Source organism: Gopherus flavomarginatus, chromosome 20, assembly GCF_025201925.1.
Source record: "Gopherus flavomarginatus isolate rGopFla2 chromosome 20, rGopFla2.mat.asm, whole genome shotgun sequence".
Lineage (NCBI taxonomy): Eukaryota > Metazoa > Chordata > Testudines > Testudinidae > Gopherus > Gopherus flavomarginatus.
Genome location: NC_066636.1, coordinates 15985142 through 16009662, shown reverse-complemented (window position 1 = coordinate 16009662; position 24521 = coordinate 15985142). Strand labels below are relative to the sequence as shown.

Genomic DNA, 24521 nt, shown 5'->3' with positions numbered 1-24521 from the left:
AGAAGTATAAAGGCTCCCCCTGAAAGCTCAGTAAGGCCCTAGCCGCCGGAGAAGCTTGATGTCTCCTGTCTATCCTGCAACTAGGAGAGCCCCGCGGCCCAAGGCGGCCGCCAGGACTGGCCGGGCCTGCCCTGCGCCCGCTACCCAGAGGAATTGCTGGGCCTGCCCTGCGCCCGCTACCCAGAGGAATTGCTGGGCCTGCCCTGCGCCTGCTACCCCAAGGAGCCTATGGAGCTGGACCCCCCAGAGGACAACACCCTGACCCAGATACGACCCGAGGGGGAGTGTGGAAGTAGCCCGGGGGCAGCCGACCCTAGTCTGACTGCAGCACTGCCAGCGCCCATGACAGTGTGTTGCAGCCAGGATCCCCACTGACTAAGCAGTGGGTCTTCTGCCACTGTTAGGGCCCCGGGCTGGGACACAGTGGAGTGGGAGGGCCTGTGTCCCCCCTGCCACCCAATTCGTGGGTGGCTGTCTCCCAGGCCTGTGAAGACTTGGGCCTACTGTTGTTGCTCAGCCCTGCATGAGGGCCTGAGCCCCTGACTCTGTACTGCCTGCCCTGACCTAGGGCCTGGGCTTGCTACTAATTGTACTGTTGTTGCTCAGCCCTGCCTGAGGGCCTGAGCACCGGACTCCTTGTTGCCCCGCCCTGACCCAGGGTCTGGGCTCACGGTGTTTGTTCCAGTACCGCAAGGGCTGCCGAGGAAGACCCCGCGGCCAGACTAATTCCCCCGAATATCAACTGTGTGTAGGGAGGCGGTATGGCTCCCCGCCGCTCTGGAGGAGGTCAAGCTGCGGCAAACCCTTGTACAATCCTATAATTAGGTGTGTCATTCCTAAACAAATTGCTGTAATGGGGCACACCAATACTATGGCCCTCGGTGCCATTTTAAAATCCTAGACCAGGAGACAGCTGACTTTCTGGACAGTGACAGCCTCTTGGCTCCAAGCTCACTCTGTCTTTTCAAATATTCTTCCTCCTCTCAAATCCTGGCTCTGCTCTGACCTGACCCATATTTACATCTCCCGCAGGAAGTGATTCCTAGATTCCAAGGCCAGAAGGGAACCACTGTGATCATCTACTCTGACCTCCTGGATCACCCAGGCACAGGACTTGCCTGAATTAATTCGTGTTTGAACCAGAGCAGATCTTCTAGAAAAATATCCAGTCTTCATTTAAAAATTGCCAGTGAGGAAGAATCCACCACAACCCTTGGTAAATTGTTCCAGTGGCTAGATACCCTCACTCTTAAAATTGTGCTCCTTATTTTCAACCTGATGTTGTCTAGTTTCAACTTTCAGCCACTGGACCTTGTTATACCTTTGTCTACCAGAATGAATAGCCTATTATCAAAGTTTTGTTCCCCATGTAGGTACTCATAGACTGTGACCAAGTCACCCCTTAACTTTCTCTTTCACATAAATAGATTCAGCTCTTTCAGTCTCTCACTATAAGGCAGGTTTACCAATCTTTTAATCATTCTCGTGGCTCTTCTTTGAACATCAAAAAGAAAATATGTCTGGAACTTAGGCTTTTACTAATTTTAAAAGAGCAATTCCAAAAACTAAGCACTCAAAATAGCTTTCTTGGGGGTTCAGCTTAAAGGTTAAAAGCAAACAAAAGCATCTGGGGTTAGCACAGAGGAATCCACTTGTACGGGGAGACTTTGGCAAATCAGTAAAGTGCCTGAAACCACTATGGCTTATTGTTAAAGACAGCCTAGTCAGCAAGCTGTTAAAAGCAAGTCTCAGCTTGACCAAGGCAGGAGGGGAGGGGGGTTTAGGGTGCCACCAAAAGGGCTGCTTGACCCCACGTCCTTCCTGATAATTGTGTGGAAGTTGCCGATACATGCATTTTAAGAGTAGGATATGCCACAGGAATGTCTATTGAGGTTTCAAGGCTGCAAGTTCTGGAAAAACCCACACCTGGTTATTCAATAATCAGAAGGAACCTCTTACTTGAAACTTCTTACTTAACAAGGTTTCTTTAAGGGACATGTTTCAGAGTAGCAGCTGTGTTAGTCTGTATCTGCAAAAAGAACAGGAGTACTTGTGGCACCTTAGAGACTAACAAATTTATTTCAGCATGAGCTTTCGTGAGCTACAGCTCACTTCTTTGGATGCATAGAATGGAACACACAGACAGGAGATATTTATACATACAGAGAACATGAAAAGGTGGAAGTATGCGTACCAACAGGAAGAGTCTAATCAGTTGAGATGAGCTATCATCAGCAGGAGAAAAAAAACTTCTGAAGTGATAATTAAGTTGACCCATGGAAGGTGTGAGGAGAACTTAACATAGGGAAATAGATTCAATTAGTGTAATGACGCAACCATTCCCAGTCTCTGTTTAGGCCTGAGTTAATTGTATCTAATTTGCATATTAATCGAGTTCAGCAGTCTCTCTTTGGAGTCTGTTTTTGAAGTTTTTTTGTTGCAAAATTGCCACCTTCAAGTCTGTCACTGAGTGGTTAGAGAAGTTGAAGTGTTCTCCCACTGGTTTTTGAATGTTATGATTCCTGATGTCAGATTTGTGTCCATTTATTCTTTTGCGTAGAGACTGTCCAGTTTGGCCAATGTACATGGCAGAGGGGCATTGCTGGCACATGATGGCATATATCACGTTGGTAGATGTGCAGGTGAATGAACCCCTGATGGTGTGGCTGACGTGGTTAAGTCCTATGAAGGTGTCACTTGAATAGATACGTGGACAGAGCTGGAATCAGGCTTTGTTGCAAGGATAGATTCCTGGGTTAACGTTTATGTTGTAAGGTGTGCGGTTGCTGGTGAGTATTTGCTTCAGGTTGGGAGGCTGTCTATAAGCGAGGACTGGCCTGTCTCCCAAGATCAGTGAGAGTGAGGGATCATCTTTAAGGATAGGTTGTAGATCTTTGATGATGCGCTGGAGAGGTTTTAGTTGGGGGCTGTAGGTGATGGCTAGTGGTGTTCTGTTGTTTTCTTGGTTGGGCCTGTCCTGTAGTACCCAGAAGCCACCTACTACAGGACAAGAACCCCAGGTAACACACTAGCCATAAGAAATAAACAGAAATACCTAATGGCGTCTTTCTAAATATTCCTGATCTACTTACATATTTTGGGGTTCCAAATAAGTAGTTCTAGGTATGATCTGATGATCTATGATCATACCTGGCTTAAAGCTTCTCATAGCATAACTGCTCCCTGTTCCACTCTTTCCTGGAGAACAACAGAGACAACAAAGGGGAAGCTTTTCCCCCCATTTTAAAAAGTTCTAGCCTTCCCATTGGCTCTTCTGGTCAGGTGCCATCTCCATTTCCTTTACCTGGGGGCCTTTTTAATCCTTTAGAGGTAAAGCAAGCAGAGAACAGCCACCAAGAGGGACCTTATAGTTAACTGGCTGGCTGAGTGTCCATAAAAGGGAGCTACCCCACCCCCTTCATTTATCACTCCCTCCATCAGTATGTAGCGGAACCTTGAACTGCTTTTGTCTGAGGATCCCACCAGATCCATATCCTCTCAAACAGTAATTCCACCACCACGAGGGGAATCGGGGTGCCTTGGGTATTCCTTTAGGGCCAATACATTGACATTCTGGACAAGAGGCACAGAAATTGCTCACTTCTTTGTGAATGCTGGGCTAGAAAAACCTAAGGGTTACTAGCTATAGAGTCTTCTCCTGCCCCATGTGTCAAGCCCAGGGCTCCTGAATGCACCAGATACAGCAGGTCTCATCGGAACATTGCCAGAACTTCCGTGGCATGAGCAGTTGTTGGATCACCTCCTGGGTCTGTGGATCCTTGGTCACACAGTATAGGCAGTTACTGTGGACCTCAAAGGAGGGTCTTTGGGGTGCTCATTGGTTGGTAACAAACAGTTCATCACTTGTGACTCAAGGTTGGGTCTTCCCTTTCCTCCCTCATGAAGTCACTATCAACCATCAGCGACTCGTGCTCAGCTTCCTCTGGCACTCCCACCTCTATGGAGCAAGGCCCGGGCTCTTCCATCTGGTCAGGGGGTTCCTTCTTCCACCATTTGTCTTCTCTTTTGCTCAGGAACTCCCTCATTTGTGGTCTTAGGTTTCTTTCCAATGGCAGCTGGTTTTCCCCCACTCCTGCATGACCTCCCTGAAACACCAACAGTCACAACCTAAGACCACAGGGTATGCTAGCTTCTCAGCCAGGCGGACCCAGCATGTCTCTTTGTAACTGCTCACCTCTAGCTTTACCCTTGAGATGGGATATGTCTGTATATCCCCCTGGATGCACTGGAGGTATATGGGGCCTCTTCTGAGCCAATGGCTTCTCTAGATAGGCCTGTATGAGCATCTGGCTGCACCCTGAGTTGACAACACCTGTTACTTGAGTGCCATTGACCTGCATAGTAAGTATCAGTTTGGGTTGGCCTGTATTAAGAGCCAGAATGCCTGCTACATAGGCATGGCAATAATTAGAGTCCATAAAAGGGCAATTACATATGAAGTGCCCCTCCTGGCTGCACTCATAACATCGATTGTTCATTTTCTCTGGGGCCTCTTGCTGGGGTTCAATGTAGCTTCTAGGTTTGGACTTACCCCCCACGATCCAGGTCTAATCCAGGGTCTCAGTTCTTTGGTTTTGTACGGTCTCTCACATGGGTCCTTCTGGTGGCTTCTGGGATTGCCTGGTTTAAGCATCTATAGCCCAGAACCCTCTGCAACTTAGTTATCCTCCATTAGAGACACTGCCTCTGTGAGAGTCATTGGACAGTGTCGATGGACCACCACTCCTTCCCCCCGGGGGAAGGATCTGTGTTCAAGGACAATGACCTCCACCATTGGAGCTCCTGTCACCATCTCGGGACCTAACCATCACCAACAATAGTCTCAGAGTCTCTGGACCACTGCACAAGGTCATGCTCCTGGGAGATATCTCTCCTGTCAAAATCACTCACAGAAAGTTTCTGGGCTAACCCAGAGTGACCTACGATGGCAGCCTTTACTTTGTCATAATCGAGAGCAGCAGTAGGGTCTAAGTTCTGATAGGCAGTTTGTGCAGCCCGGTCAAATATGTGGCAAGTAGTGTAACCCAGTGCTTGGGAGCCCAGTGGGCTGTGCTGGTGACTTGCTCAAAGGTGACTAAGTAGCCCTCTGGGTCATCTCCAGGCCCCATCGTAGCCAGTCTAACTGGTAACCCTGTCAGAGCACTCTACGTTCCCCAGCTCATCCCAGCAGTACCAGGCAATCCCAGTGGTTGTAGGAGCACTACCATCTGTTGAACCAGTCGCTTCTGTTGGACTTGGTGTTGTGCTGCTAGCTCCCTGATCAAGTGCTGCTGTTTTTCTTGGTGTTGGGCCATATGTTGTGGTTGGGCAGCCATTTGCTGTGGCAGCTGGTTCCGTTGCTGCTGTTGTTGGGTAGTCTGCTTCTGATGGTTTTCTGGCATCCATTTTAGTACCTTTTCAGTATCCATACTAGGTTGGGGGTTCTCACATAGTTCTCCTCTTTTGGTCCTCTTAAGAGGGCCTGACCATTGCCCGCATTCTCCACCACATCTCAAGGGGGGCCCTGCGTGTTGGGCAAGGTCGTCCCCCATTGGCCCAGTGCAGGGTTGGTACACTCCATCACACAGTCATCAGGACTCCCTAAGAGATCAGGTAATTGCAGCAAGAAGGGCCCCGTACCCCTGTTGGGGCCAAGCAAACAAACAGTCTGTAGCCCGTGATGCATTTACTATACATTGCATCACACATATTTGGCTTGGCTTGGTTACTTTGCAGGAACCAGTCCCCCTGCAGCAGGTGCTGTGTACAAGCTGATCATGATGTGACTTGCTCTTTATCTTATCTCTACATTATTTGTCTCTTCTTATCCAGTTCATAGTAAATACTTCCCCGAGTGTTTTGCATCTTATTTTAGTTGGCTCAAACATTCTGTCTTCTTGGCCTCCTGACTTATCTGATTTAACACAAACATTCTGTTTGCCACCAAATCATTTATTTCCGTCCCTAAACATATCTTCTAAATATTTGGCCTCCCTCTGTGTGTTAATTACTCATGTCAGGCTAGGCCTTAGTTACATTCCCCTACTTCCTTCTTTTCATATCAGCATTTGTTTCCTTTGCATCATAGCAAAGGAAAGTGGTGGATGTGATATATCTTGACTTTAGCAAAGCTTTTGATATATTCTCCCACAGTATTCTTGGCAGCTAGTAAAAAAAATATGGCTTGGATGAATGTACTATACGATGGACAGAAAGCTGGCTAGATTGTCGGGCTCAATGGGTATTGATCAACAGCTCGATGTCTAGTTGGCAGCCAGTAACAAGTGGAGTGCCCCACGTTACGGTCCGGGGGCCGGTTTTGTTCAACATCTTTATTAATTATCTGGATGATCGGATGAATTGCACCCTCGGCAAGTTCGCAGGTGACATTAAGCTGGGGGGAGAGGTAGATATGCTGGCATCTCCCTCTGGTAGCCTCTGCTGTTCGCCGCTCAGCTGATTCGCTGCTGACTGCTAGGAAGCAGTTCTGCAGAAAAGGACCTAGGGGTTACAGTGGACAAGAGACTGGATATGAGTCAACAGTGTGCCCTTGTTGCCAAGAAGGCTAATGGCATTTTGGGCTGTATAAGTAGGGGCATTGCCAGCAGATCAAGGGATGTGATCATTCCCCTCTATTCGACATTGGTGATGCCTCATCTGGAGTACTGTGTCCAGTTTTGGGCCCCACACTACAAGAAGGATGTGGAAAAATTGGAAAGAGTCCAGCAGAGGGCAACAAAAATGATTTGGGGGCTGGGCTTATGACTTATGAGGCGAGACTGAGGGAACTGGAATTGTTTAGTCTGCAGGAGAGAAGAATGAGGGGGGATTTGATAGCTGCTTTCAGCTACCTGAAAGAGGGCTCCAAAGAGGATGGATCTAGACTGTTCTCAGTGGTGGAAGATGACAGAACAAGGAGCAATGGTCTCAAGTTGCAGTGCGGGAGGTTTAGGTCTGATATTGGGAAAAACTTTTTCACTCAGAGCGTGGTGAAACACTGGAATGGGTTACCTAGGGAGGTGGTGGAATCTCCTTCCTTAGACGTTTTTAAGGTCAAGCTTTACAAAGTCCTAGCTGGGATGATTTAGTTAGGAATTGGTCCTGCTTTGAGCAGGGGGTTGGACTAGATGACCTCCTGAGGTCCCATCCAACCCTGATATTCTATGATTCTACCATAGAGATAGGGTCCAGAGTGACCTTGACAAATTGGAGGATTGGGTCAAAAAAATCTGATGTTCAACAAGAGCAAGTGTAGAGTCCTGCACTTAAGAAGGCAGAATCCCATGCACTGCTACAGGCTGGGCACCAACTGGCTAAGCAGCAGTTCTGCAGAAAAGGACCTGGGGATTACAGCAGATGAGAAGCTGGATATGAGTCAACAGTGTGCCCTCATTGCCAAGAAGGCCAATGGCATATTGGGTTGTATAAGTAGGAGCATTGCCAGCAGATGGCGGGAAGCGATTATTCCCCTCTATTCAGCACTGGTGAGGCCACCCTTGGAGTATTGTGTCCAGTTTTCATCTCCACACTACAGAAGGAATGTGGACAAATTGGAGAGAGTCCAGCGGAGAGCAACAAAAATGATCAGAGGGCTGGGGCACCTGACTTGTGAGGAGAGGCTGGGGGAACTGGGGTTATTTAGTCTGCAGAAGAGAAGAATGAGGGGGGGATTTGATAGCTGCCTTCAACTACCTGAAGGGGGGTTCCAAAGAGGATGGAGCTCGGCTGTTCTCAGTAGTGATAGATGACAAAAGAAACAATGGTCTCAAGTTGCAGTGGGGGAGATCTAGATTGGATATTAGGAAACACTATTTCACTAGGAGGGTGGTGAAGCACTGGAATGGGTTACCTAGGGAGGTGGTGGAATCTCCTTCCTTAAAAGTTTTTAAGGCCCGGCTTGACAAAGCCCTGGCTGGGATGATTTAGTGGGTGTTGGTCCTGCTTTGAGCAGGGGGTTGGACTAGATGACCTCCTGAGGTCTCTTCCAACCCTAATATTCTATGATTCTATGATATTCTTGTCTTTCTGTGCTTTCTTCTTCAAGCTGATTACCCAGCAGCTCATTCCCAGAACTGCAAAGGAGGTAATCATTTGAACCTCCATCAATATTAGGATTAACGTACAAAGTTCACCTCCTCTGGTACATCCCACCCTGGTGTTTCCACTGGCTAAGCAGTACTATTCTCAATTGCTTGTTGGGCACCAATTGCTCTATTTTCCTTTGTACTCAATGAGCTGTGTTAATGGACAAGAGAGGTACAGGTGCAAAGAGCTTGTCACCAGTGATTCCCATGCGGTGCTATCTGTCACAGCCTCTGTCACTTTCTCCTTTACCTTCACACTTGACCATAAGTAGGGTCCTTTGTTTTCAGTTTTTATTTTATTTACTTTTCCCCAGGAATTTATCAGTGTTTATTATCACCACAACAAAAACAGGTGAAACAGGTGCAAAAAACTATTAATGGTTTTACTCGGTAAATATTGGAGTTTATTTGATGGAAGGAAAGACAAAGGGAACAAATATTGAGTAGAGTAATTCTTTGAATTCCGCTCATCAACATGGTTTGCTGCCGAACTAAAACAGAACTCAAAACACAAGGCCACCTTTAAGTTTAAGAAAACAATATATCTCTAATCCTCAAATAAAACTTTTACTTTGAATAAACTGTTAACTGTTGTAGCCTTACAACTATTAGGCTATAAATATTTACATTTAATAATTGGGCCACACCATTTGCAGCACATACACTGAACTTCATCCTTTTCTCCTGTTTTTGTTTTTTTAAAACATTTGAATACTTCCTTGTGTTATGAAGTGTATTCTCCTACAGATTTTCATTTTCTTCCCATTTTAGTATGTCAGATCATTAAACTGTTATCTGCTGACAGCTTGTGTACTTGGTGAGCGTGAGCTTCATCAGTAAGTTCAGATGCACATGCACGTCAGACCTTGCATGTGTGCTTGTTTGTTTATTATGTGTATCTTCTAGAATAATAGCAAACCCATTAACTGCATTTTATGGGCCACTGTACTGGAATTATTACTTAAATATCCTTTTCGTTCTATCTACGAGAAATAACTGATACCAGATATTGCAGTAAACTTTATAATGAGATTTTCTCATCTTGCTTATAAATGTAGGTCCTGATCCTGCCAAGTTTTATATATGTGCTTAATTTTAAGCACTCTAGTCCAATCAGTGGATCTTCTCACATGCTTAAAGTAAACACGTGTATAAATCTTTCAACCCTGAGATTCTGTGTTTTCCTAAATTTAAACTAACATTATTTTTTACTTAATTAGACCCTTTAGTCTTAAAACTAATTACTGTTTTATGTAAACTAAAATGTCCTGATACTGTCACCACTCTTTTTATGTCCAATTAAGAGAAATGTAATTTTGCAATATTTAAGCCCCTTCTGAGATTTTTCTGCAAGCCTCTATTTAAGGTGCTGCAAGATATTTTAAAACAGCTAAAAGCTAAATTTCTTGTTACACCCCAGCTTTCATTTTTTTAAAAAGTAAGATTACTTTTTTAGTAAGATGGTTGTAGGAAAAAAGCTTGTAAATGTGACCCAAGTGCATCCTAAAAGTTCAGAAACCAGCAGGCAAATTAAAAACAACCCATCTTTCCTTTTTCTTTTTTTAACCTCAGGATTTTTTGAGGCCTGATTCTCGATTTTTGAATGTGTGGGATGGGCCGCACTGCCCTGATCTCTGGCATATACCTCTTTTATGTGAAAGGACAAACCTAACAGATCTTATTGGCATGTACATCGGATGCTGTTCTGTGCTAGGGAGGATAAATTAGTAGCCACCTAGTTTGTGTAGAGTCAGGAATGTTTATTGCAACTGGGCTGACTGGTTGTTAAGGTGGGGTTTAAAGAGGTAAAAAAGAAGCCGCTGTCCTACGGACCTATTCGTTTTAATTCTGCTTTAGTCAACCCTCTCCCTCGTTTTGAAAGAAGAGTGTTTCTTGTTTAGTTATGGATAAAATATCTCACCTTGTTGTCAGACCTTCAGCTGCATGTGTGTGTTCTTTGTGTGCTGTCCCAGCTCTGCACAAACAGTTGGCACAGCAGACCTCAATCAACCTGCCTAGTGACCACACGACTGGGTTTAGTAGTGAAGGCGCCCGTCCAGGTGTATTGTCGACCAAGCACGATAACAGCACCTGGCAGACGCTGCGAGGATACTAAGACATGTATGCCCGTGACAATGGATTCAGCTCAGTTAATATTGGGAATTTCCATTGCCCCCTAGGCCGCAAGAAGGGTTAAAGCGAGGTATCCCAATATTTATAGACTGAAACAAACGATCTGGTATAAACAGCTTATGTATCATTTTACGCTTTTCATGCCATGTTTGTTACTGCCCCTTGTACTTTCCTCCACAAGTTTCAGACAAAACACTCCTATTCACTACCTATTTTTGTATTTTCACTCCTAATGGTTCAGACAATATATCCCTAGTCATCACTTTTGTCAAACCATTTAATCATGTGCTAGGCTGGGGTGTTCTTGTGCCTGCCTGCTAGAATGTGTTCACATATTCAGTGTGTTTTAGCAATGCTAGCAATACTGGTGCCAAGTTCGTGTACCAGACGCTGACTTGCAGGCAAGCATCTGCTTTTGACAGGGCCTGATTGTTGCTCAGAGCATAATTTTTGCAGACTTTGGTTCAGGCCTTGCACCAGGCCCAGGCTTCAGGCTCGCTCTTTCTACTACATTCCCCCACTGTTTGTCTTTTTGTGGAAAAATACTGCATGGACTGAAGATGACCCCGTGGGCTAAATACTATTATGTGGTCACCTTACTTTTACCATCCACACATACATGCCCCATCTGTCCCTTGGTCTGCGTATTCCCTTGTACGACTGATGGACAGATTTTATTTTCCAGCTGTGTTTAGTCCCTTAGGGTCGGCCTGGGAATATTAGGCCTGAGACTTTTACTGAGGAATGTAGTTTTATGATTGAGCCCTGGGGCACTTACATATATATATATGTATGTATGTAACTCTTCTGCCAGGCCGAATTGATAGCAGCAAGGGCCGGGTTTAATACATAGGGATCCCTTCCCTAGAACATAATGCAAACCAGCTCAAGCCCCCACCCAGCAAACCAGCTCAACATAATGCAAACCAGCTCAAGCCCCCAGTGACCTGGGAAAATCTTACACACACATCCCTGGGCGCCTCAAAGAGGCAATATTTCCCCTCTCGCAAGCACAGAGTCTCGGTGTAGCGGAAAATGTTTAATAACATGAGATAAACAACATAGCATTAAATTGGGAAAACACCTCAACTAGGCCATGTCCTTTTCCCTGGGCTCATGAGTCCAGCAACCCCAAAATCACCCCAAGACTCCAAAGTCCAATACCTCATATGTCCCAAGAGTCCAGCAACCCAAAAATCACCCACAGTCCCACAACCCAAAAGTCTCTGTTCCCGGGTCAGTGCAGCCCCAGAGTTCAAGAGTCTATCTGCAGGGGTTCCCACCCCCCACCAGCCTGGGTAGAAAGAGGCACCTTACGTGGTCTGGGGCCGACTTCCTGCCTCTCAGTGGGATTCTGCTTCCGCCTTCCCCACGAACTGCTCAGCTCCGCTCCGCTCCGCCAGCTGCTCTGCTCCACCAGCCATCCCATGATCCGTTCCAGCTGTCCCCGCAAACTGCTCGGCTCCTCTCGCTCTGTGGGCTGCTCCAACCATCCCACAAACTGCTCCGCTCTGACAGCTGCTCTGCTCCACCAGCCATCCCCACAAACTGCTCAGCTCCGCTCGCTCTATGGGAACTCCAACTGTCTCACAAACTACTCTGCTCCACCAGCTGCTCCGCTCCGCAATATAGCTTCAGACTCCCCCACTAGTTAGCACAGCACTTCAGCTCAGTAATTTTAGCTCTTTAGTGATTTCAGCTCATAGTAGGGGAGTCCTAGTGCTGGTGCACCATTAGCCTAAAGTAAGTTCAGCTCAGCAACCTGTAACTTAGATTCTTAAGAGAATCAAAAATCAGCTCTGATTTTCAACAGTGGGGAGAAGAATAGGTGGTGCAACTGGTGCTTCAAGCTCACACAATGAGTCCACACCAAGTACAAACACCTATCCTCAGTCTCTCTCAAGTCACTAGGTTTTGGCACCCATGTCCCTTGTCTAACAAGTGCTACTTAAGTGATGGTGAGACTCTCTGTCATAAAGCAGTTTCATAGTTCCTCATTCACGTAATCAGGGTGACAACACTTTATTCCTCCTGCCCCAATAACAAAGAAATTGGGGATCCCACAGCTGTCAAAATAACCATTTTAGGCTACTGTGGGCTATGCTAGGTGGGTGTGCCTATGCAAACACGATCAGCCCCTGAAATTCTTTTCTACACTTGCCATAATTCACCACCAGATGTCAGGGTAGAGCTCATCCTGACTCTGCTTACATATTTTTATATATATATAGTTGTAATGACAAAGTTCCTCCTCTGCCTTGGTGGGTCCTGCTCTTATTGGCAGATTTGCTTGCCTCAGAGATTCACAACAGCAAACCTGCTGTTCACTCAGCTAACCTCATCACTGGCCAGTACGGGGAAAGGAAGGAGAACAATCCCCGCAGTTTTGCTGACCCACCTAGTGGGTCAGGGGACAGGCCAGGGACCTTCCCCTCTGGTGGGACCCACAGTCCAGGTCAACTCCTCTTGTATCAAATAGGGAGTTGGGAGGATGGGAGATACCCAGGCCCACCCTCTACTTCAGGTTCCAGCCGAGGGCCCTGTGGATCGCAGCTGTCTACAGGGTTTCCTGTACAGTACTGTCCAGCCATATTACAGGTTACCCTTACTGCTGGTTGTCCCCCTCTGGGATAAGCTTTACTGGGCAGGAAACAGGAACGGCTAGCTTCTCTGTTCCACTGATTGCATTGCTCTGCGATACCCCAGTAGCTGACATAGGTCCAGTTATTTCTTATTGCTGCTGTCTTCCAGATAACCTACTGAATGGAAAGTAGCCAATTTATCAAACATTGCTGTGTCAGGATTTAGTGTTGGTACCCAGACATTGAACAAGGTTGTTTTGAATAACATGTGTTGTTAGCCCAAAACAGTTTAACTATGGTCTACACAGATCAGAAGATGGGCTGTCTGCAGATCCCACCCCCTCCAGCATCTATCATTGGGTGATTTATTAAGACAGAGGCAGAATAAGATGTAACACACAAATATTTATTATGTCACTACTCAGTAAACTAGACAAGGACCCCTTCAGACAATAAACAACATAAGCAAGACACACTCAGTTGTTAACAGTTACCAGAAGCTCAGGGCCCTTAAACCTCCTTAACCTATGGATGTAAAACAGAGGAAAACCACAATGGGTATTGCAATACCATATCCTGAAGACAAGGACACAATGAGAAAAACTCAGGATACCAACAGGGATAGCGGTGAAAATCAGGGGTGCTGGACACCAAACAGGAACTCAGGAACTGGGTATTCTTCTGTCTCTGGACAGGTCCTCTCTCCCTTGGGCAGATCTTCTCCCTCAGATAGGTCTTCAGTGCTTGCCCACGCAGTCTCTGCGTGACCTCGTAGTCCAGTGCAAGTATGCGCTTACTAATCGTGTGTAGCAGTTGAGTGCAAGGATGTTAATAGAGACCAAGAATCCAAAGTCCTATGAGTCCTGGTCCCTCCGAGGCTCCTCGCAGCTAGCTGAACTGTGTGGGACACTGGCTGCCACTCAGATGCCACTCACTAAATAACCTGCAGTTGCTAGGCAGATTATGGCGGTCACATGACTCTAACTGCCCTGACCTTTCCCCTCCTTGATTTGAAAAAGGCTGAAAGGGCACTAAATCATCTGAGGAGAACGGTATTCAAGATGGAGGCTTAGCAGTCCTTTTACAAATCCAAGATGGACATTACATAAACCAGGTCAGAAACAGATTTGCCCATCCCTTCCCAGTGGAAGGACTTCCCCAACCGGTCCTTGGTTCTGTTCACCCCAGCATGGCCACTGGGATGATTATGGGCTAAGCTTAAGAGCTTCCTCCGGTACTTAGTTGGAACCACCAACTGTTTTTGCGGCTGCCATTCTTCCCGGTGTCCACCAGAAAGAATCTCCTTGTATAAAAGTTATTGGTCTATAACAAACCGGGATCGATTAGAAGAGCTGAGAGGCTGTGGGGTGCTCCATGCCGCCGCCCAAGCTTTCTGCAGGCTGTCATCTGCTTCCTGCTCAGTCTGGAACTGTTTCCTTGAGGCTGGGGTCACCAGTTCTTCCTCAGATTGTGGACTTGGGCTTGGTCCCTCTGGAAGCGATGTAGGTGATGGAGTTGTTTCCGTTGCTGGTGAACCGCTCTCCACTGGTGCACCTGAGGGTATTTCAGGCTCTGGCTGAGCCGTTTGGGTATGGCTGTCTGTTGCTTCTGCCAGTTTTGGCTCGCTGGTGCCCTCTGGCGTTGAGTTTGAAGACGTGGTTGCAATTGCTGGTGCTGGTTGCTGTTCCAGTTCCGGGCCTGGGACTGGAGGTGCTGTGGCTGTTTCAGTGGTAGGCATGGAATCTGGGTCCACTACCTCTGTCTGGGTCTCTGGTAACACAGACGGGGCCTCTGTGGACGGCTCAGGAACAGGAATGGGTCTGGAAGCTTGCCTGGTTTGGCTACGTGTAACCATTCCCACTCGCTTGGCCCGCTTCACCTGGTTGGCCAAGTCTTCCCCCAGTAGCATGGGGATAGGATAATTGTCATAGACTGCAAAAGTCCACATTCCTGACCAGCCTTTGTACTGGACAGGCAGTTCAGCTGTAGGCAAGTCTACAGCTTGTGACATGAAGGGGTAAATTGTCACTTGGGCCTTTGGGTTGATGAATTTGGGGTCTACGAAGGATTGGTGGATAGCTGACACTTGTGCCCCCGTGTCTCTCCATGCAGTAACCTTCTTTCCGCCCACTCTCAAATTTTCCCTTCGCTCCAAGGGTATTTGAGAGGCATCCGGGCCTGGGGATCTTTTGGGTGATGGTGGTGTAATGAATTGCACTCGGATGGCGTTCTTTGGACAGTTGGCCTTGATATGTCCCAGTTCATTACACTTAAAGCATCTTCCATCTGATGGGTCACTGGGTCGAGGTGAGTTACTGGAGACTGGTGAGGTGGAAGAATAGGGTGTCTGTGGCTTTCCTTGGGTTGTAGGTGGGGTCTTTGGTTGTCCTCGGTTGTAGGATTTATGGTCGGTGTGCCCCCTGGGGTATTCGTTCTCCTTGACAATAGCTTTCTTGCTTTCTGCCACTTCCATCCATCTGGCTCCAATCTCCCCTGCCTCAGCGAGATTTTTGGGTTTTCCATCTTGTATGTACCGTGTTATGTCCTCAGGAACACCATCCAAGAACTGATCCATTTGTATGAGGAGGTGCAGTTCTTCCAAGGATTTAACATTGTGTCCTGATATCCAGGCCTCATAATTTTTCCCAACGTAGTAGGCGTGTTTGGGAAATGACACATCTGGTTTCCACTTTTGGGTTCTGAAACGCCAACGAGCATGATCCAGGGTTATCCCCATTCTGTATCTGGCCTTGGTTTGAAAAAGTTTATAGTCGTTCATGTTCTCCTTAGGCATTTCAGCTGCCACCTCTGCTAAAGGTCCACTGAGTTGTGGCCTCAATTCTACCATGTACTGGTCTTCAGAGATGCGGTACCCAAGACAGGCTCTTTCAAAATTTTCCAAGAAGGCCTCGGTGTCATCACCTGCCTTGTAGGTCGGAAATTTCCTGTGATGTGGAACAAGTACTGGCGAAGGGTTGTTAGGATTGGCTGGCGCATTCGGCCCAGCTTGCGCTAAGTCCAGTTCATCTTTTCTCTGTTTTTCCTTCTCTTCACTTTCTTTTTCTTGTTTTTCCAACTCTCGTTGGTGGGCTGCATTGTTGGCTTCTTCTTGTTTTTGTAGCCTTTCCATCTCTTGTTTGTGAGTTGCCTCATCTCTGGCCATCTGTGTTCTGAGCAGTTCTATCTGTTTTTCCATTGCTTCGAGCTGTACTGTGTCTGGTTTTCGTGACATCTTGTTTTCTTGTGTTGGGGTGCCCGCCGGTGTTTGTTGTCTGAACTGCAGGTTCTCTGTTGCCTCCTGGGGTCTGCCTAGCAACAGTGCCTATTTCCCTTTCTTCCTCTAGCTAATATTTTAAATGTAAAGTAAACCAGAAAAACCACTTTATTTGCGTGTGTATAGTGCTGGTATTTGCCTCCTAATGGGAGTGCTATTGTCTGACAAAAGACCTGTAATAGTTACTTAATGGTTGCTTGCTTAATATGCAAGCCACAACTGCCAGAGAGAGCAGAAAAAAAATTCTCTCTGTTTCCCTTTTAAAACCAAACTGTTTCTCTCTGCTAAAAAGCCCCTAGCAGAGAAAAGAAAAATATAATATTCCTACTGGCTTCTGGATTCTATCTCACCACTGCCACTCATGTCATAAACCTATTCCCAGATTTGGACCTTAGCGTCCAAAATATGGGGTTTAGCATGAAAATCCTCCAAGCTTAGTTACCAGCTTGTACCTGGTAAAGCTGCCACCACCCAAAAAATTAGAGTGTTTTGGGGCACTCTGGTCCCCCCAAATCTTCCCTGGGGACCCCAAGACCCAACTCCCTTGAGTCTCACAACAAAGGGAAATAAACCTTTTCCCTTCCCCCCTCCAGGTGTGCCTGAAGAGAGACACAGAAGCAAGCTCCGTGAATTTAAACAGAGGGACTCCACCCTCCCCGTTCCCAGTCCTGGAGAACAAAATTACCAAGAGCTAATCTCTCTTCCCCCCTCACCCAGAGGGAATGCAAAGTCAGGCTAGTAAATCTAACACACACAGATTTCCCCCTGACTTCTTCCTCCCACCAATTCCCTGGTGAGTACAGACTCAATTCCCTGGAGTTCCCCACTAAAGAAAAACTCCAACAGGTCTTAAAAGGAAAGCTTTATATAAAAAGAAAGAAAAATACATAAAAATGGTCTCTCTGTATTAAGGTGACACATACAGGGTCATTTGCTTAAAAGAAATATGAATAAACAGCCTTATTCAAAAAGAATACAATTCAAAGCAATCCTGCACCTATAGACATGTAAATACAAAAAGAAAAACAATGGAAACCTTACTGTCTTACTATTGTACTCACAACTCGGAAACAGAAGATTAGAAAGCAGGAAACAGAAATCACTTCTCATAGCCGAGAGAGCATACAGGCAGAAGACCCAAGAACAAAGGACTCATACACAAACTTCCCTCCACCCAGAGTTGAAAAAATCCTGTTTCCTGATTGGTCCTCTGGTCAGGTGCTTCAGATACTTCTTTCCAGGTGAAAGAGACGTTAACCCTTAGCTATCTGTTTATGACACACCCAACAGTGCCTCAGTTAGGATGCAGTGTCAGTGACCCCAAATTATGACCGGTGCTACCAGGGAATTTTTATTTACCCGATTTGTAGTTACTGTGTAACATAAGGTGTATTTTTTTACCCATTTTTTTTCTTGCCTTCATGTAGTTTGCTGCCATTCATTTGTTGATTCTTACCTGTGTTTTGGTTAAACAATTTAGCAGGGTTATGCACATTGTAAATGTTGTACAGCAATAATACAGTAATAATACAGGTGCTTTTACACAGTAACCAAATTTAAATTAAATGACAGTTTAACCTGGTCCAGCTAGTGTTTTTTAGCTGATTGCTAGCTTAATTGTCCATATATAATACACTGAGGTGTAATTGACCAGTCTGTTATTTATAAAGCACTTCATTTTTTCTGTTCTTGATGTTTGGGAGTTCCTTCACTGTGTACTGATATCTTCTGGTCAGGGCCGGCTTTAGGAAGTGCGGGGCCCAATTCTAAGTTTCGACGGGGCCCCAGCAGGGATGACTAAAAAAAAAACCAAAACACGTGGGGCTTGCACTCACTGGGCGGTGCTCTGAGTCTTTGACGGCACTTCAGTGGCGGGTCCTTCAGTCGCTCCAGGTCTTCGGTGGCACTGAAGGACCTGCTGCCGAAGTACCGCCAAAGACCCGGAGCAAGCAAAGTACCTGCCGTTGAAGTGCCGCCGAAGACCCAGAGCACCACTGGGTGAGTAAAAATTAAAAAGGCGCCTCTAGCAAGGGAAGGGATTCTCACTGGGCACGGGGCCATCTTAGGCGCAGGGCCCGATTCAGGGGAATTGGTGGAATAGGCCTAAAGCCGGCCCTGCGTCTGGTGTCTTTGGGGTGTGATATCTTCTGGAGTCTTTGGTCTGTGGGATGAAACCTTAAACAGCTTAAGTTAGTTCACATAATAAAGTGTTTTGTTTGTTTGTTTGACATTTCTCTTCAGGGCCGGCTTTAGGTTTTTTGCCGCCCCAAGCAAAAAAATTTTTGGCTCCTCTCCTCCTCTCCACTTTTTTTTGGCTTTACACATGCTTGCACTTTGCAATTACGTTTTGACTGTTTAAAATTTTAAAAAATGAAAACAGAATTTGTAGTTAGTGAAATAAAATGATTTCCTACTAGTGTAATTTTAACATTTAATTTTAACAAAAACACAATTACAAACAATTTGAGTTCAACTATACACTATAATGAAAAGCTTTAGTGTCTTCCAGTTTCTCATAAATTAAAAGAATTTATATGAACTGAATTTTTCTGGTTTTTATACTTGCGTAGTCTTTTAATAAGTCAGTGAAATCTAAATTTTTTGCAATAGTACTTTCAACTGAAATTAATGCAAGTCCTGACATACGATTTTGAGACATGATGGACCTCAAATAATTTGTTAGTAATTTCAGTTTTGAGAAACTGTGCTCATCAGAAGCCACTGATACTGGTAATGTTAAAAGAATGCGTAATGCTATAGCAGTGTTTGAACTGAAAAAAGCATTTCTTGCTATAAATTCTAATACTTTTAGAGGAGAAGTTTTAGGACTTATTAGCTCAGATAAAGCTATTAATTCATCATACAATTCTACTGCATCAATGTCAGCAGTGTTATCAGTACTGAGCTCTAAATGTAGGTCTCGGCACTGCTTCATAAGGTCTTTGGAAAACTGATTTTTAATATTTCCAATCTCGTATAAAAATTCAAAAGTTTCACAATGACCATGCAACTAACAAAATCTTTCTTCAATGGAAGTTATAGCTATATCCAAAATACAATAGAAACATTCAAAGTTAAATCTTTTGTTTGGATCTAGAATAGGATCATCATGAACCTCATAACAAAACTGTCTTGTTTTTTTCCGAGGATGAATGAATTGTTGAGGTGCAAACGTCGGTTCAAAAGCAAGATCCTCTGCTACTGTTGTTGCTTCTTTGACAGTTTCTTCAAATCCTTCATCTGAATGGTATTTTTTTAAATATTCCAGCGTTTTACTCAAAATCATCTTTGCCTCGGATATGTCTATGGTTATGTTCTGCATAACCTTGCTGGTGAAATTAATTTGATTTAGAATATTGTGCCAAATAACCGTGCTACATGAAAATTGAAACTGCATCATTTTCTGAGCCAATGTTTCAGCTTCATGTCGAAATGAAGGATCATACGACAAGTCCTGGTTTATTTCGAATAGTGCATCATAAATCTCTCCTGATGAATATCAAAATGGTCTAACAGCATCTATCCTGTTTCCCATCTAGTTTGACTTAGAGGTTTAAGTGTGAGTTTTTGTTCAAGATGCTTCTTCAAGACTGCCCAACGGTGTATGGAAGCACTAAAAAAGTTGTAAATTGCTTGCACTGTGGTAAAATATGAAACGGCATCTATAGATGTTTTGGCAGCATCGCTGACAACCAGATTTAGTGAATGTGCATGGCAGGGAATGAAAAAAGCTTGATTGTTTAAATTCAATATTCTTTGCTGTACACTTGCCTGTCGTCCTCGCATATTTGATCCATTATCATACCCTTGGCCACGCATATTTTCTAAATATATTCCATAGTGTTCCAATCTCTGTAGGATTACATCTGTGAGGGCTTTCCCAGTAGTTTCATTCACTGGTATAAATTCTAGAAAGTGTTCACAAATTTTCACTTCTGCCTTTTCATCAGTTTTCAGAAATCGTAAAACTATTGACATTTGCTCGGTTTTGCTCAGATCTTGAGTACAATCTACTAGAATTGAGTAATATTTGGCATGTTTCAAATTCGATAAAATTTCATTATGCACTCCATTAGAAATTAATTCTATTATCTCATTTTGTGTATTTTTACCCAAATAATGGGTGTGAATCTCTCCATCTTCCACTCTTCATACATGCTCAGCCATAACATCATCAAATGTTGCCAATAACTCAACCAATTTTAAGAAATTTCCATTGTTATTCTCATATAAAATATCCAAGGACCCACTGTTCGGCTAGGAAATTAATGATTGCCAGTAAGCGTTCCAACACCGCTTGCCAACGTAGAATTTCTGAATTTAGTTGACATTGCTGTACTGCATCGATTGTTGTACCGGAAAGTAATCTGTTTGACAGCTCAATCCAATTTGTCAATGAGTGTAAATGATTTTTTGATGTTTCATGTTCTTTCAAATGCTGATACAAATTTCGCCAGTCATTAAAACCTGAAGTTGCCAGAAGGATGTCCGAGTTACAGAACAGTTTGCAGCAAAAACAAAAAAATACATCTTTGGTCTATGAATACACTAACCATGATATATTAATTTGTTCCCCATTTTTCATTTTTTCTTCATACTGGATAGCATAAATCGACAATTTGACTCATTAAATGGATATTCAAATGTAGGATCTAGTTTTGAAGGACCTTTTTTCACAATAATAATTCGCATTGTATCGGTAATTATTTTCGGCCATGTACTTGGATCCGATCCTATGTCAATCTCTCCACCTTCCAATAATTATTCTTCAGTTTTAGATTTGGATAACAGTTCTTCATATCTGGACTCTTCAGCTGAAGTAGTAAATCTTCAGCTGGATTGTGATTATTCGTCTTTATCAGTTAGTGAAGATAATCTTTGGTCAGATTGTTGTTCATCTTTATCAGTTGATAAAGGTAATCTTTGGTTCAATCGGTCTTCATCAGTTGATGAATAATCACCTTCAATGCATTGCTTAGAGCTTTCTCCTTGATTGTCGTCTTTTTAAAAATACTTTTTTGAAGTACGAGATAGTTTTTCTAATTCTTTTTGCTGTTTCTCTCTTTGTTGCCGGTAAGCACCACCAGAAAGTCATTTTTGTTTTTATCCCGGCATTTTTGCCCTATAACCACTGGCACTGATGCGAAACGGAAATTAGCACAAATGGGGCCAATGGGGCAGCACAGTACACACATGTAATCATGATTTGAGTGACCGTGTCACAACATGACATGATATTTTTCACGTCACACTCCTATTGCACTCTTGTACTTGCCGTAGGTAAGGCGCTAGTTATTGGGGCGAGAGAGCTCCCTATGAGCTCAGATACACACTGGACCCAGCCCTGCTGGCATTTTCCCAGCGCTGAGGCCGCCCAGTTGGGAGCCAGAGGGGCATGCAATGGAGAGAGCTCTGGGGCTGGAGGAGCCAAGGAAGAGGTGCTGGGCTTGCTGGACAGATGCTACCCCTCTGCCAGGTCGCTCACCCCCTGCAGGAGGGGAGGCAGAAGGAGACGCCAGGCACTGGAGTGCTGTGAGGGACTGGGGAGGGAGGAGCAGCCTCTGGGGCTCCAGCAGGCAGAAGCTCCCCAGGGGTCCCAGGGGCCCTCCTGCCCAGTCCAACTCTTACCTCGCTGTGGATCTGGCCCGAGGTGGATTCATCTCCCGTCACTGCCGCTCCCAGGGCCAGGGGTTGGGGCTGTTGCTGGATCCCAGCCCTGCTCATCCTTGGTCTTTGCCTTGGCCCTGGCACGAGCTGGGCTCAGCCTGGGTTGCCACTCTGCCCCCCTCTCCCCTCCCCTGGCAGGAGGCGGCACAGAAGGGAGGAGGAGGCAGAGGTAGGGACAAGCCAAGGAGGAGTAGCCTGCCCAGGCGCCATGTTCCCCCCATCCTCTGCAGCCAGGGAAGGACCGCGCTACTGGCTCCTGCCTCTCTTCCGCGGTCAGCGGCCACCACCCCAACCTCCCAGGCAGAGCTGGTAGCACGGCCCTGCCCCGGCTGCAGAGGATGGGCCGCTCCTCCTCAGCATGTTCGCGCCGCTCTTCTGTGGTCAGCGGCCACCCCCCCACAATCTCCCAGGCGGGAGCCGGTAGCGCAGCACTGCCCCGGCTGCAGAGGACGGGCCGCTCCTCTTCGGATTGCACCTCCTGTATGAGGAGCTGTTCGTGAGAAGCGAGCCTGAAGAAGGACGGGGAAGGAGGGTGGAGGGCAGAGAATTGGAGTGAATATCCCCTCTCTACTGTGTGGAGTACCCAGCAATACAATGTAATACAGGCCCACACGTGGTAGAAAGGGGATAAATGGGATGAAAATGCAAGGTGGGATGGATCCAGTCTTTGCACTGATGTGTTGCCCCCAGGAGCACCTTCAAAAGGCAGGATCTGGGTCTGAGGAGGGTTTAGACTGGCCAGAGCCCTGGCCAGAGGAGGGGTGAGGTCTCTTACTTGAGTTTCTATTTCTCCTGTGCGACCCGTTCTGCCTACCAAGAGGTTGATAATTCCTCTGTGGGAGCTGGGGTCTAAAGTGCCTCCATTGGATGGCAGGGGTGTGGAGGCCCAGGGACTTTGAGGTGGCTCAAGAGTCCTTGAGGCTGTGCAGACGAGAGTCTGTCTTCTCGGAAAACAAAGACTGACCCTCAAAGAAGACCAGACCTGCAGCCAGGAACTCCTTCTCATGGCCATGGTGTGAGACACTGCATCCACTGCATCCAGGGCCGCCTGCAGGGACTGACAGGAAATTTATTTGCCCTCCTCTACTAGCACGGAAAACTCCGCACAAGAATCCATAGGAAGGATTCTGCCAATTTCTGCCCCACAAGTATTATAATTGTACTTGCTAGGCACCTCCTGATGGTTAGCAATATGGAGCCACAACCCCTTCCCCATGGAGTAGCCCTGGTGCTTGCGCTGGTTGGCTTTGTTCACTACCAGGGAGTCCGGTTGGGGGTGCATGTAAAGATGTTCGTACCCCTTTGAGGAGATAAATTATCTCCGCACATACCTCTTGGAGGTAGGCAGCAATGAGGATGGGGTCTGCCACAGGGTCTTTGTGGCATCGCTGATGGTTTTAATCAGCGGCAGCGCGATACGGGATGGCCCTGGAGAGGAAAGAATGCCAACCATTGGGTCGGCCTCCTCCACCACTTCCTCTGGTTTATAGTTCAGGTTCTGGGCCACCTATCACAGCAACTGCTGTAGGACCCTGCTGTCCTCTAAGGCTGGAGCGGTTGCTGAGGCCACCACTGCCTCATCCAGAGATGAGGAGGATGAGATGATGGCCGGTACCAGAGCCTGCTCCCTGCCATCAGCCCCTCTGGTGTCCCTAGGAGCGAGGAACACTGAAGCCACAGTCAGCACCGTGGACAGTGCCATGGATGGTGCGGTGGTTGATGCCACAGTCAGTGAAGCTGACTATTCCGTGGGTAGTGCCGCAGTCAGTGTCACTGGTGGTGCCAGGGTTGGTGGTGATGGCGGTGCTGCAGTTGCTTACTGTGGAGGTGCCACGGTTGGTGACTGTGGCGGTGCCACAGTTGGTGTTGCTGACAGTGCTGTGGTTGGTGACTATGGCTGTGCTACGGTCAGCGTCACTGGTGGTGCCACGGTTGGTGTTGCTGGTGATGCCGTGGGTGACTATGGCAGTGCCGCAGATGGTGCTGCGATCAGAGCTCCGATCTGAGCCACAATCGGTGCCAAGGATTGTGCAGCAATCAATGCCTAGATCGTTGACATCGCGGTTGGTGCCGATATCATCGACATCAGTGTAGCTGCCAGATGGGTCCCCTGCAGCACTGTGGAGGGCATATGTGGCAGCCCAAAGGATGCCGAAGCCACCGACATCAGTCTGGAGGCCTGGCTCTGCCCCTGGCTCTGGTGATAGGCCCAGGGTATCCAGAAGGGCCACTGAGGAGCCTGCCACTGTCCCGGCCACAGTGCCAGGTAGGGCTATTGATCGCAGCAGGAGCATAGTCTTCTGCTTCTACTGGAGAGCAATCACTCTGCTTCCAACTCTGAGGTCTCTGACTGTGAAGATCACGGAGGAGCAGAGCCAACTGGGGGACCAGAGCTGCTCCCCCACCATGGGCAATGGTGCCAGAGGTTGGCACGCAGGGGATGATACCCTCATCAATGCCATCGTCGCCAGCTTGCCCACAGAATGGATTGGGCCAGGAACCAGTGCCGGCGACCTCTCCCGCCTTGGAGGGGATGGTGGTGCTGTCAGCGCCAGGAGGTCCGATGCATCTTGAACGCTTCCAGCATGGAGGGAAGCTGAAGGTCCTTGTGGCGGTGGATTGGTGAGCAGTGTGGGCAGGGGCGGCTCTATGTTTTTTGCTGCCTCAAGCTCAGCAGTCAGGTGGCCTTCAGTGGCATGCCTGTGGGCGGTCTGCGGTCACAGGAAATGTGTCTGTACAAATGGCAAGTTACATAAGTGCTATGCTGAATTGATCAAATTC

The 24521-nt window shown here is 46.5% G+C and overlaps 1 pseudogene; it reads right to left on the bottom strand.

The window, feature by feature from the left end:
* LOC127038398 (intelectin-like protein) overlaps positions 1–23193 on the bottom strand; it is a 29454-nt pseudogene extending 6261 nt beyond the window's left edge.
* Positions 23194–24521: the final 1328 nt, after the last annotated feature.